We start from the raw sequence: 12,434 nt of genomic DNA on the forward strand, positions 1-12,434 counted from the left end.
CCCCACGCTGGACCACGAAACAAGAGATAGACCCCATGCTGGACCATAGAACAAGCGAGACAGACCCCACACTGGACCACGGAACAAGCAAGGCAGACCCCATGCTGGGCCATAGAACAAGCAAGAGAGACCCCACGCTGGATCATGAAACAAGCAAGACAGACCCCACGCCGGACCACAAAACAAGCAAGACAGACCCCATGCTGGACCACAAAACAAGCAAGACAGACCCCACGCTGGGCCATAGAACAAGCAAAAAAGACCCCCATGCTGGACCATGAAACAAGCAAGAGAGACCCCCATGCTGGACCACAAAACATGCAAGACAGACCCCACGCTGGACCACGGAACAAGCAAAAGAGACCCCCACGCTGGACCACGAAACAAGCAAGAGAGACCCCACGCTGGACCACAAAACAAGCAAGAGAGACCCCACGCTGGACCACAAATCAACAAGAGAGACCCCCACGCTGGACCACAAAACAAGCAAGACAGACCCCCACGCTGGACCACAAAACAAGCAAGACAGACCCCACGCTGGACCATGGAACAAGCAAGACAGACCCCATGCTGGACCATGGAACAAGCCGCGTCTGTCATGGGGACCAACACACAGAATGTGATCTCTGACCACAGCAGAGTTAAATGAGAGATAAACAGCAATAAGATGCTTGGGGGAAAAAAATCCCCAAATACTTGGAAATTAAGGAACATACTTCTAAAGAACCCATGGACTGTAGAACAAATCACAGGGGAAATTATGAAATAATCTGTAATGAATGATGATAAAAGCAAAATGTGATGATCTCCAGCACTCGGCTAAAGTGTTCCTCACGGATAAGCATACAGGTCTGATGCCTGTGTTTGTTGTAAAAAAGAAGAGTCTGAAGTCGGGTCTAAACATCCATGGTAGAAAGCCAGAGAAAGAAGAATAAGTATGTGAGTAAAAGTAAGCAGACTGAAATAATAAAGAGCAGAAATCAAGGAAATAAAAAACAAGTAACAGGAAAAAACTAAAAGCCAAAAGCTTTTTTTAAAAAAAGATTAATACAATTGATAAGCCTCTAAGTCAAGTGATCAAGCAAAAAATAGAGAAAACACAAATTGTAAATATCAATAATTATTATAAATTCAGAGTGGGAAAGGACCTTTATAACAAATGCTGCTGAAACAACTGAATATCCTTAGGGAGGAAAAAATGAACCTTGATACTTCTCTGACACCATACACAAAAGTCTGAGGTGGACTGTATACCTAAGGAGCCAAGACACATAGACAAAATACAATTTATTAGTGAGAACACAAAAAGTACTAGAAACTAAATTAAAAACTGCTAAATTATACTTCACCAAAATTTAAAACCTCTGTTCTTTAACAGACACCACTGGGGCTTCCCTGGTGGCTCAGTGGTAAAGAATCTGCTTGCCAGCGCAGGAGACACAGGTTCGATCCCTGGTCTGGGAAGATCCCACATGCCTTGGAACAACGGAGCCCATACTCCACAACTACTGAGCCCACACGCCCCTGCCACTGAAGCCCACTCACCCTAGAGCCTGTGCTCCGCAACAAGAGAAGCCACTGCCATGAGAAGCCCATGCTCCGCAATGAAGAGCATCCCCCGCTCACCGCAACCAGAGAAGAGCCCGCTCAGCAACAAAGACTCAGCACAGCCAAAAATAAATAATTGATTAACTAATTCTTTTTTTAAAAAAGAGACACCATTAAGAAAATGAAAAGGGAAGTTATAGATTGTGAGAAAATGCTTGCAAAATACGTGTCTAACGCAGGATCATATCCAAAATACAGGAACTCCTACAACTCAGTAATAAAAAAGGGAATTCAATGCTTAAGATGCGCAAACTATTTGAACAGATGCTTCATAAAAGAAGATATACAGGGACATCCCTGGCGGTCTGGTGATTAAGACTCTGAGCTTCCATTGCAGGGGCGTGGGTTCCATTCCTGTCAGGGAACTAAGATCCCACACGCTGTATGGTGTGGCCAAAAGAAAAGAGCCATTTATCACATGAAAAGGTGCTCAACATAATTAGCCATCAGAAATGCAAACCAACACCACACAGAGACAGCACACACACGCCAGAATGACTGAAACGAAGTCCACTGACAATACCAAACACGTCACTTTGGAAACCAGCTTGGTGGTGTATTATTGAGCAGAACATATGTCTACCTTGCAACCCAGCAATTCCACTCCCGAGCATTTACCCAACATAACTGAAAACAGGTGTTCCCTAAAAGGGCAGGGATGCAAATTTTCATAGCAGCTTTATTCATAATAGCCAAAAAGTGGAAACAAGCCAAATGACTCAACAGGTGACTGGACAAACACATTATCATTTACTTAAGTAATAGAATGAGGGGCAATTAAAAATACACACACCTCCTGATGTGGAAAATATGAGGGATGAAGCTCAAAAGCATGCCGACAAAAAGCAGCTGGATACAGAGTATACGCTCTGTGATTCTATTACATGGAGTTTAAGGACAGGAAATACTACTATGATGATTGGAATCAAGAATCTTGGCCAATGGTACTTCCCTGGTGGTCCAGTGGTTAAGACACCACATTTCCAGTTCAGGGGGCGCATGTTCCATCCCTGGTTGGGGAACTAAGATTCCATATGTCACATGGTGCATCCAAAAAAAAAAAAAAAAAAAACCTTGGCCAAAACTCTCTGCCCCTGGTGGCCAGGAGTGAAGGACCAGAGACACAGGTGGGAGGGAGGTGGGTGTGGCCATAAAGGGCAGCCCAAGAGCCTTTTGGTGATGGGACTGTTGTATATCTTGACTGTGGTGGATACACAAGCACAGGCAGGTGATAAAATGGCACAGAACTACATACACACATGAGTACAAGCAATGCTACAGAAATCGAAATTAGGTAGAGGATTATGTTGATGTCAATATCCTGTTAGTGATACTGTAATATTGCTTTTCAAGGTGTTGTCATTGGGAGAAACTAGGTGAAGGGTACATGAACTCTCTCTGTATTATTTCTTACAAATGCATGTGGATCTACAAAATGCTTCAATTTGTAAAACCACAGCAACTTGGCCCCTCTTCCTCCCTTTCTCTCCTGCTAACTGGAATGTAAGTGAGATGGCACCCATCTTGGGCCATCCACTGGATCTGGGGAGTGGAGGTGCTCACATTACAGTAACAAGATGGGAGAGGCCTGGTCCCTGAGGACCACATAGAAAAATGCATACTAGCCCAGGCTATCTGCCAGTATCTTCATGAAAGAGAAACTTCTAACTTTTAAGCCCTTGCTACTCAATCTGTGATTCACAGACCAGCAGCCAGCATTTCTGTTAGAAATATAGAAGCTCAACCCTATCCCAGATCTACTGGATTAGAATCTGCATTTTAAACATGATTCCTGGCTGATCTATCTGCAGATTAAAATTTGAGAAGCAGTGAATTTAGCAATTGCTATTGTGCATCTTTTATCTTAAGCCAATCCTAATTCTAATTATGGGTACATGATGATTAATTTTAATGACAGTACTCCTTAGACGTTTAGCAATACTTTTACTCCCTGAGACATACTTCTTGATGATTGAGGCAACAGGAGTGAGAGAAGGTTTTCAAGGACCTAAACCCTTTCATGTACAAATATATTGGGGGGGCAGGGGGGTTGATGCATTGGCCCCAGTGCCCCTGCCCACCTGATGGTACCTGCAGCAGCAGGCACACTGCCCAGCTCGCTGACGATGTCCCACCTCATCTGACCCACTGGAGGGGGTTGGGGCTTCCTCTGTCCCCAAGGGAGCTGGCCAGACATGTATAGGAGCAGCTGTCAAGTACAGGAGGCTGCTGTCCAGGGCATCCTCAACCAGCAGGCTCTGGACAACCACCCCAGCCCTCCACATCCCGGGGTCTGGGACAGTCCACCAGGGTCCTCAGGGGGCCTCCGGGGGACCTCACTCACTCATAGTGCGTTACGGCACCCTTTGCTTCCTCCCCGTCCCAGTCTGCAAACTCCCTCACGTGTCCTGCACGAGCTCCCCTCACCCAAGTAAACCACCCCACCCAGGTCTTGGCTCAGGCTTTGCTTCTTGGAGGTCCAAACTGAGACGGCAGGAGACCAAGAATTCTGAATCCCAGCTCATGAAACTCAAGAGAGATGCTCACTTCATGCAGGTTAGACTCCTTCTGTATTTTCTAATATATGTATGTGTATATATATATGTGTGTGTGTGTGTGAGTGTGTGTGTGTGTGTATATATATATATATATAATGATTATGGCAAAGAAACCCCAAGTCACAATAACTATATTTCTGCCCTGACTCCTATGCCAGGAAATGTGAGGGAGAGCAGACAGTAATCCATTTTACTAACATCGTTAGGCTTTACCATATTTTGGGCCAAAGCAACATATCCACTAATCCTGGAAGAATGTCAGCAGAGCAAGAAAGAAATCCGCTTGCTCCAGCCTGCAGCTGAGCAGAGATCCTGGGTCTGGTTGACAAGTGTGCAAGAAACAGCAAGCTGGCCAGCAGTCAGCCTCCAGACGGGAGTTAGCCTGTCCCAGCAAAGAACCGAGACCTCATGTAAAGGTGAGCATGAGGGGCTTCAGTTAGAGAAGAGCCCGCCCTTTGTCGGGGCGGGGGTCGGGGGGTGGGGGGAGGGGGTCACTAGGAGGTCACACAAAATCCTGGGAGACTTGGCATTCATCAGTGTCATTCTGTCCCCACTGGAGCTTCAGCACTGCTAGGACCACATGCCCTCTCCCCACCGAGCACCCAGGACTGCTGAGCCAGAAGCAAAGAAACTCAGGCCAGATTTCAGGAATACACACCCTAAGCCCACACCGTTGTTCTTCTGACAACCAACTCTGACCACAAAACAGCCCGCCTGCTGTCTGCACCAGTCTCATGAAGATGCCAAACAAATGGACTCAGGGAATTGAGAAGTCGGGCAAAGCTTCTGGAGTCCAAACCATTTTCTTTCTTTTCAAAAAGTTTTTTATTAAGTTCATCTTTAAAATGACGAGTGATGGAAGATGACCCAGACCTACAGCAAATATTCTCCTCCCCTCATCTCTGTTCCCACTGCCACTCCTGCTCCAAGGTGACCTTCGGGGATTGTGTCTGGGTGTGCCCTCTCACATTTTGCTCCACGTTGACATAAACACATGGGGATTTACTGAGGTTTGTGTTTACAGAACAGGGGGCAGTAATGGGGGTCACCACCATTGTTTAGGGCACAGATCCTGGCTAGGCCACTTAAAGCTGTGTGTGTTTGGGGGCAGGTTACTTGTGTCTCTGTAACTCTGTTCCCTCATCTACCAAGTGGGGTTAATAATAGTGCCAGCCGCATCGTACCGTGAGCGTTGTATACAGAGCCTAGGATCTGCCATGCGAGGATTTGCCATTGCTCTTATCTTTTAACAGGTTTTCCTTTCTCATTTAACAATACAATATGCACTTTTTTTAGGTCAACAGGTGTATATCTTAACACACATATCTCATTCCATCCTTGCAATAACTCCCCGGCAGCAGGTAGGTATTATCATCCTGTTTTACCCCTTAAAAAAATTAAAGGGTTCAGAGACGTTAATTTGCCCAAGGCCACATGGCCAGAGGGTATTATCAGATGATGAGGGGAAACAGAATAAATTTTTGAAAATTAACACACTCTGAACTGTTGGGGGTACTTTTCAAGCAAGGGTGGAATCCAGTTCATGCTCTTCCCTCCTCCCCAGATGCCCAGTTGGGGTGCCTCTCCCCCCATTTCAGAATCTCTCCTGGACCACTCCTCTCTGCAGCTTTCACGGGCTGAATGGATAAAGCTCCACCACACTCCAGCAGTCTCCATCCTGCCCAGCTCCTCCCTTACTTACGTTTTGGGTCATTTTGATCACTTTTACTGACAAAAATAGAGGTGGATCAAAGAGCAGGGACATTTGAGGCTCCAGTGATAAAACCTTGGTTTTGATGAGTGGGTCCTGCAAGGAGGCACACGCTGGCCCCGGCCATCCACGTGGACCTAGGGCCTGCAGGCCACCCTGGCTGACGTGGTGGGGCCCCTGAAGCTCCTCTTCCTGCTCTCCCCACCCTCACCGCCGCTGCAGGAAAGCAGCCCCCAGCCCCAGCGAGGTCCTCCCTGGGAACCATCTTGTAGGTGAAAATAAAGCAGCACTTTCATCCAAGGAGCTCAGCACAATCACCGAAAGCACATGAAATCACTTAGACCTGGGAGCCCGCAGCCCCCTTGGCTTAATTACATGGCGGGCCGGGCTCTGCTGAAAGCAATTAGATCTGAGATCCCCGGCGGAGGCACGCGCACACTGCCCTGCTCTCCACGAGCCGGCTGTCGTCCACGCCCGCCCGCCCTCTCTCAGACGCCTTCTAAGGATGGAGGCCTTGTGAATTAGCTGTTTGTTCAGGTGGTTGAGGGCTCCCAGGGCCCGAAGGACAGAGCATGAAGTTTCCTTCCCTCCCATCCTTCCTCCAAGCCGCCAAGCTCCCCGCATGTGACCAGGGCAGGCCATCCCTTTGGTGTCCTTCCGAAACTGGTGACGCCATAAATCCATCCATTTGAACGTAGCCTTTCTTCCAGAAGGCAATCGCTTTTCCAACAGCGGGACTACGAGCGTCCTATGTCATCTGCTGGTATAAACAGCCAACTACTTCCCCCTGGACAAACAAGTTTGCTGCCGTCAGGAGAGCTCCCTGTTGAAAATCAAATAAAGCGTTTGATTCCAGATGAGAGCTTTTGGTTCCAGGTACCGCTCACTCGGTGAGCCGGGGCCGTCGCGCCCAGAGCTGGCTAATGAGCAGGCGTGCGGTCCCCACCTCCCAGATCACAACCCTGAAAGGCCCTTTTGTGGCGGGGAGGGGCCAGACCCCAGCCACAATGCTCTCTTGTCAGAAGGGCCTCCTGGAGCTGCCGTGAGAGGGGGGCAGCTCTGCAAAGCAAAGCAGAGGGAAGGCAGTGATTTTGTGGTGGTTTCCGAGGCCTGGTGGACTCAGTGGAGGCACTCATGTTTCCAGGCCTGGCTGGATGGCGGGCTCGTTGTGCAAGCGCGCCAGGCTGGGATGGAGGGCATGGAGATGTCACCCTCCCTGAGATATGCCAGCCCCAAGGTGGAGGTGGGGGCACCAGGTGGTCCTGTGCCCGCCACTTTTCACTGACAGAGAAACAGGGCTTCCCTGGGGGACATGACAGCCAGGATGAAATTCAGATCTGCGGTTCCAGGTGATTCCCGTCTTCCTGTTGTTCTAAAACCAAGTGCTTCACACATTTGGGAAGCATCATTAAATATGGGCCAACTGGATGGTCTGTGGTTGGGGCTAATGTCTTCCAGTTTACGGAGCGTCTCGTTACCAGGCCCCTCAAGAGGGCCTGCCAGAATTGCTCTGACGGTGCACACGCCACTTGCAGCCGTGCCACGCGGCTCCGCTTCGGCAGCATGCGGGGCTCGAGGCTCCAGACTCCCTCTCCAGACCCCACTTCTCGGCTCGGTGCCTGTGAACGTGAAATTCTAAGCGATCGCTGAAAGCCCAGCGGAGCGATTATTTGTGTTCGCTCTGGTAGGATGAGGGTTTGGGATTTCAGGTTGTCATAGGGTTACCTCCAAAGGCAAATCTATAATTGATTTAAAAAAAAAAAAAAAAAGACTTGGCATTTAAAAAATTCTTTTCATGTTTCTCCAAAGCATTTGACAGACACAAATTCTCGAAACATTCCAGAGAAGAGACAGAGGGGATTAAGCCCTGCTCTGGACAAGGAGATGAGTCCTCAAGGGAGAGAGGAAGTTTGGGTTTGTCCAAAGAGGAGTTTGGAGTTGGGGCTGAGGCTCCCAGATGTGTGCCCTGCCCTCAGCTGTCACCTCCCCAGCCTGACAAAGGGACAGACAGTGACATTCTAGGACGGCACACAGTATAGGCACAGGAGGATGGATTCTGGAGCCAGAGGGTCAGGGTTTGAACCCTGATTCCCCATGTACTAGCCACATGACCCTGAGGAGGTGACTTAGCCTTTGGGGGCCTCAGTTTCCTTGTCCTTAAATGGGTGTAATTATAGTATCTGCGGAGAAGGCAATGGCACCCCACTCCAGTACTCTTGTCTGGCAAATCCCATGGACGGAGGAGCCTGGTAGGCTGCAGTCCATGGGGTTGCTAAGAGTTGGACACAACTGAGCGACTTCCCTTTCACTTTTCACTTTCATGCATTGGAGAAGGAAATGGCAACCCGCTCCAGTGTTCTTGCCTGGAGAATCCCAGGGATGGGGGAGCCTGGTGGGCTGCCGTCTATGGGGTCGCACAGAGTCGGACACGACTGAAGCGACTTAGCAGCAGCAGCAGCAGCAGCATAGTGCTGCTTCCCAGGTGGCGCAGTGGTAAAGAATCCACCTGCCAATGCAGGAGACGCAGGAGATGTGGGCTTGATCCCTGGGTTGGGAAGATCCCCTGGAGGAAGAAATGGCAATCCAGTATTGGAGGAGGAAATCCCACTTCAGTGTTCTTGCCTGGAGAATCTGATTGACAGAAAGGCCTGCGGGGGCGGGGGTGGTGGTGGTCTACAGTCCATGGGGTCACAAAGAGTTGGATAGACTGAGCTACTGAGCACGCATGCACAATCAGTATCCAGCTGTGTGATGATAGGGTTAATACTTGTAACGTGGTTAAAGCCTCCTGGTGCCTAGTAAGTGCTCAGGAATCACGGCTATGGCTATCCTCGTTTCCTGGCCCCACCATCAACCCATGGGCAGGGTCCACCTCTAATGGGCAGGCCGTCCATGTGTCCACTTGCCTGGAGGCAGAAAGGCCAGCAAATGGTGAAGACTTGGATCTTCTCTGGTCAAACTGACAAACTCAGACATGGAGGATGAGTGGCTAAAACCTCAATGTTACAGCAAATCCCTTGAGATAATTCTGCCTGGATGGGCTGAGCCAGTGGAACCACAGAAGACACTGACGGAGCTCTTCACTGTCCGGCCTGATCCCCAGAGCCCTGCAGGGAAGAGGGACCCAGCCTGGCAGTTGTGAGCCCCTGCAATGGTCTGGTTGATGAGGACTTAGCCAGGCTGTCATGCCCAGTTATTCAATCAGACACTCATCCAGGTGTTGCTCCAAAGATATCTGGGAGGTGTGGACAGAATCAACAGTCAGCTGGCTTTAAGTAAAGGAGGTGACCCTGGATTGTGTGGGTGGGCCTCGTCCAATCAGGGGAAGGTCTTAAGAGCAAGACCGAGGTTTCCTGGAGAGGAAGAAAGTCTGCCCGCGCTTCCTGCCTGCTCTGCAGGTTTCGGAGGTGCCAGCCTCTGCAATGGCATTCCTGCAAAAAGCCAGTTCCCTGAAGTGACTCTCCTCGCATACCTCATACGTATAATGTATCTCTCCTATACATTACACTCGTTCTATTGGTTGTGTTGCCCTGGAGACCCCTGACTGCAGGGGTCACTGTTACAATGCCATGATGGTTGTAACCACAGCTATGTCTGAGTGCTGTGGGGTGCTGGGCGCAGGGCTGAGGGACTCCGTGGATCTCATTTACACCAACCAGCCACCTTCTTTGTTTCTGGAGATTTTCAAGTGAGACACTGGGGCATCCAAGGATGCGTGCCTTTAAGACGTTAAGGACGTTTCTAGATTATTTCCCTAGAAATTATTTACTGATGGACACTCCCACCATTAATATAATTCAATGGGTAAAAAATGTTTCCTTTTTTTTTTTAATTGTGCAGGCAGATTCTTTACTGTCTGAGCCACCAGGGAATCCCCCCACCAAAGAAAAAGCCACATAACATTAGAGTTATCATCCTGGCCATTTTTAAGTGTACAGTTCAGAAGTGTTAAGTACGTTCCCACTGTTGTGAAACATATCTCCTTAAACTTATTCATCTTCCCAAACTGAAACCCCATTGAACTCCCATCTCCCCTGCCCATGCCCCTGGCACCCACCATGGTACTGTCTGTCTCTATGAATCTGGCTACTCTAGGTACCGTGTATAAGTGAAATCACACAGTATTTGTCTTGTGTGACTGGCTGACTTCACTTTTGCATAATGCCCTCAAGGTTCATCCACGCTGCTCTTTTTCCTTTTACAGCTCAATACTACATTGGATGATGAAGCATATTTGTTTATCCACTCATCCACTAATGAACACTGGCTCTGCTTCCACCCCTTGCCTGCTGTGCTTGGTGCTGCCATAGGCATGGATGTGCAAATATCTCTTCCAAACATTATCATCGGTTCTTTTGGAAATATACCCAGAGGTGGGGTTCACTGGATGTTTTTATGTGCACTTCCCCAAGAGTCCTAGTGAGGCTAGACCCATTTTCATATTCTTCATGGACAATCCATGCTGCATTTGACACAACAGTTATGTGTGGTATTGTTGCCTCTGTGTCTGCCTAGCCATGACATCACACACCGATTGGCTACGGAGAAGATGTCTGGCAAGTTCTGGCACAGGCCCTGGCCCCTTGCAGGGACTCAGTGAATGTATGTGTCTTCCTTATTATGTGCTGAATAAATGAATGAAGTGGGTGAGCTGGAGTAGGGAGACAAAGGAAGAGCTACACCTCCCACAAAAGGCAATTTCATTTTCCATTGTGAAAATGAAGTGAGCCTCAAAGACAACGGGATGGGGCGGGTGCTTGGTTTTGGGGTCTGGCAGGAGGATCTGAAACAAACAAGGCAAGCAGGACCTTGCCAGGGAGCAGAGGCAGCCTCGTCATCGTGCAGACAGTGACCTCACTGAGCTTGCTGGCTGCCTACCATCCTGAAGAAGAGCGGTGCTGGAGCTGCCTGTGGGCCCCCGATGGCCGTGGACAAGCCACTCTCGGGGCTGTCTGGCCCCACTCTGCACAGGGCTGTTGCTGGACAGCGTCGCAGCGTCTCAGCGAGCAGAAGCAGACTGACAGCCACGCAGGCGGTGTGTGGCATCTAAGTGCTCTGTCAGCGCAGTTCCCCTCAGCTCTGCGCAGGAAGTGGGTCAGCATCTCAGGGACAGAGCTGGACCCCTGCCATGCTGGGGTGCCAGCTGGTGCACAAGGAGAAGACGAAGCCGGTGACGGCCCATGGCTGCTATGCCCGAGGACCCAGGTCAGTGTGAAGGCCGAGGGCTTTCCCGGGCCAAGATCCATCACCCTTCCTCCAGCAAATGCCAGGCAGCCGAGGAGTCAGGAGAAGCTGAGCCTGTCCCCAGAATGCCAGTCCTCTCCTTTGCAGACACGGTCTGTCAACCGGTACCTCCTTTCTCCCTTCTTTCATGGTAATCGAATTTTCCGCTCAGCAGATGGCCCCTGTCCATAAAGAATCCACTTCCAGACTTCCTTGCAGCTACTTGTGGCCACATGAACAGGTGCTGGGTGCGATGACCGGCACAACATGCCCTCAAGGGAAGGGGTGCCAAGCAGTGAACGAGCAGAGCAGACAGGCCCCGAGAAACCAATACACACGCTGACCGCGGGGAACCTGGGCGGCCGTGCCATCATGTACACCAACCTCAACACCAGCCCTGGGGGTGCCTGCCCCTCAACCCTGCCCCTGCGTCCTTCCCCTGCCCAGCACTGCACTCGCTCATGAGGAGCCATGCACACGGGGGCAGCAGTCTATGGCTGGCCGAAGAACCAGAGAAACTACAGTTCTGGCCCCCGACACCGTGGACCCGCCCCTCAGCCCCACACGCTGTGTGGGACACCACCCACGGGCGGGCTTTAGCTTCTCCCTCGTTTAGACACACGGCATCTGGACCTTTATGGCCGCCGCCAAGCCCACACCTGCAAACACATCTTCCACCCTCTCCTCCCTGCCCCCACACTCCAGCTTTGCTTTCCAGGCAAATGAGATGGGACAGTTTCGTCTACAACTTCCACTATCTCAGTGCAGCTGGGGGCCTTTGAATGGCTATTGATGGTCGGTGATGACCCCTCAAAATGAAATGTCCGTGTCCTAACCCCTGAAACCTGGGAAAGTGACTTCATTTGGAAAAAGGATCTTTGCGCGTGTAAGTTAAGAGTCTTGAGACTGGACTGGGGTGGCCCTAAATCCTGGGACAGTGTCCTTATAAGTGACAGAAGAGAACACACAGAGAAGAGGGGAAGCCAGGTGAGGACAGAGGCAGGGACCAGGCAAAGCAGCCACAAGCCGAGGATTGCTGGAGCCCCTAGGATCCAGGAGAGGCAGGAGGGACCTTCCCCTGGAGCCTCTGGAGGGGGCATGGCCCCTGGGGGTCTGTATCTGACACCCCATCAACACCCCAACTGCAGGCTTTTGGCCTCTCTGGGAATGACTCCTGCTGCTTTACGCCGCCCTGCTTGTGGTCCTTTGTTTCAGGGCCACGGGACACTCACACTGGTTACTACTCTTCTCTGCCACCTTGGAGGTCTCTGTCTCCTTTCTGCAGAAGATGTGTGGTTCCATGTAAAAAGCAGGGGACAAGTGGCCCAGGGGAC

The 12,434-nt window shown here is 50.3% G+C and overlaps 1 long non-coding RNA gene across 1 annotated transcript; it reads left to right on the forward strand.

Annotated features, from left to right (window-relative positions):
• Positions 1 to 3,714: 3,714 nt before the first annotated feature.
• On the forward strand, positions 3,715 to 6,732 carry LOC123330344. The gene is made up of 3 exons (XR_006546199.2): positions 3,715 to 4,164; positions 4,373 to 4,582; positions 4,726 to 6,732. It is a non-coding gene; the product is annotated as an uncharacterized LOC123330344 (long non-coding RNA).
• The last annotated feature ends 5,702 nt before the right edge of the window (positions 6,733 to 12,434 follow it).

The sequence above is a fragment of the Bubalus bubalis genome, chromosome 18, assembly GCF_019923935.1.
Source record: "Bubalus bubalis isolate 160015118507 breed Murrah chromosome 18, NDDB_SH_1, whole genome shotgun sequence".
Taxonomy (NCBI): Eukaryota; Metazoa; Chordata; class Mammalia; order Artiodactyla; family Bovidae; genus Bubalus; species Bubalus bubalis.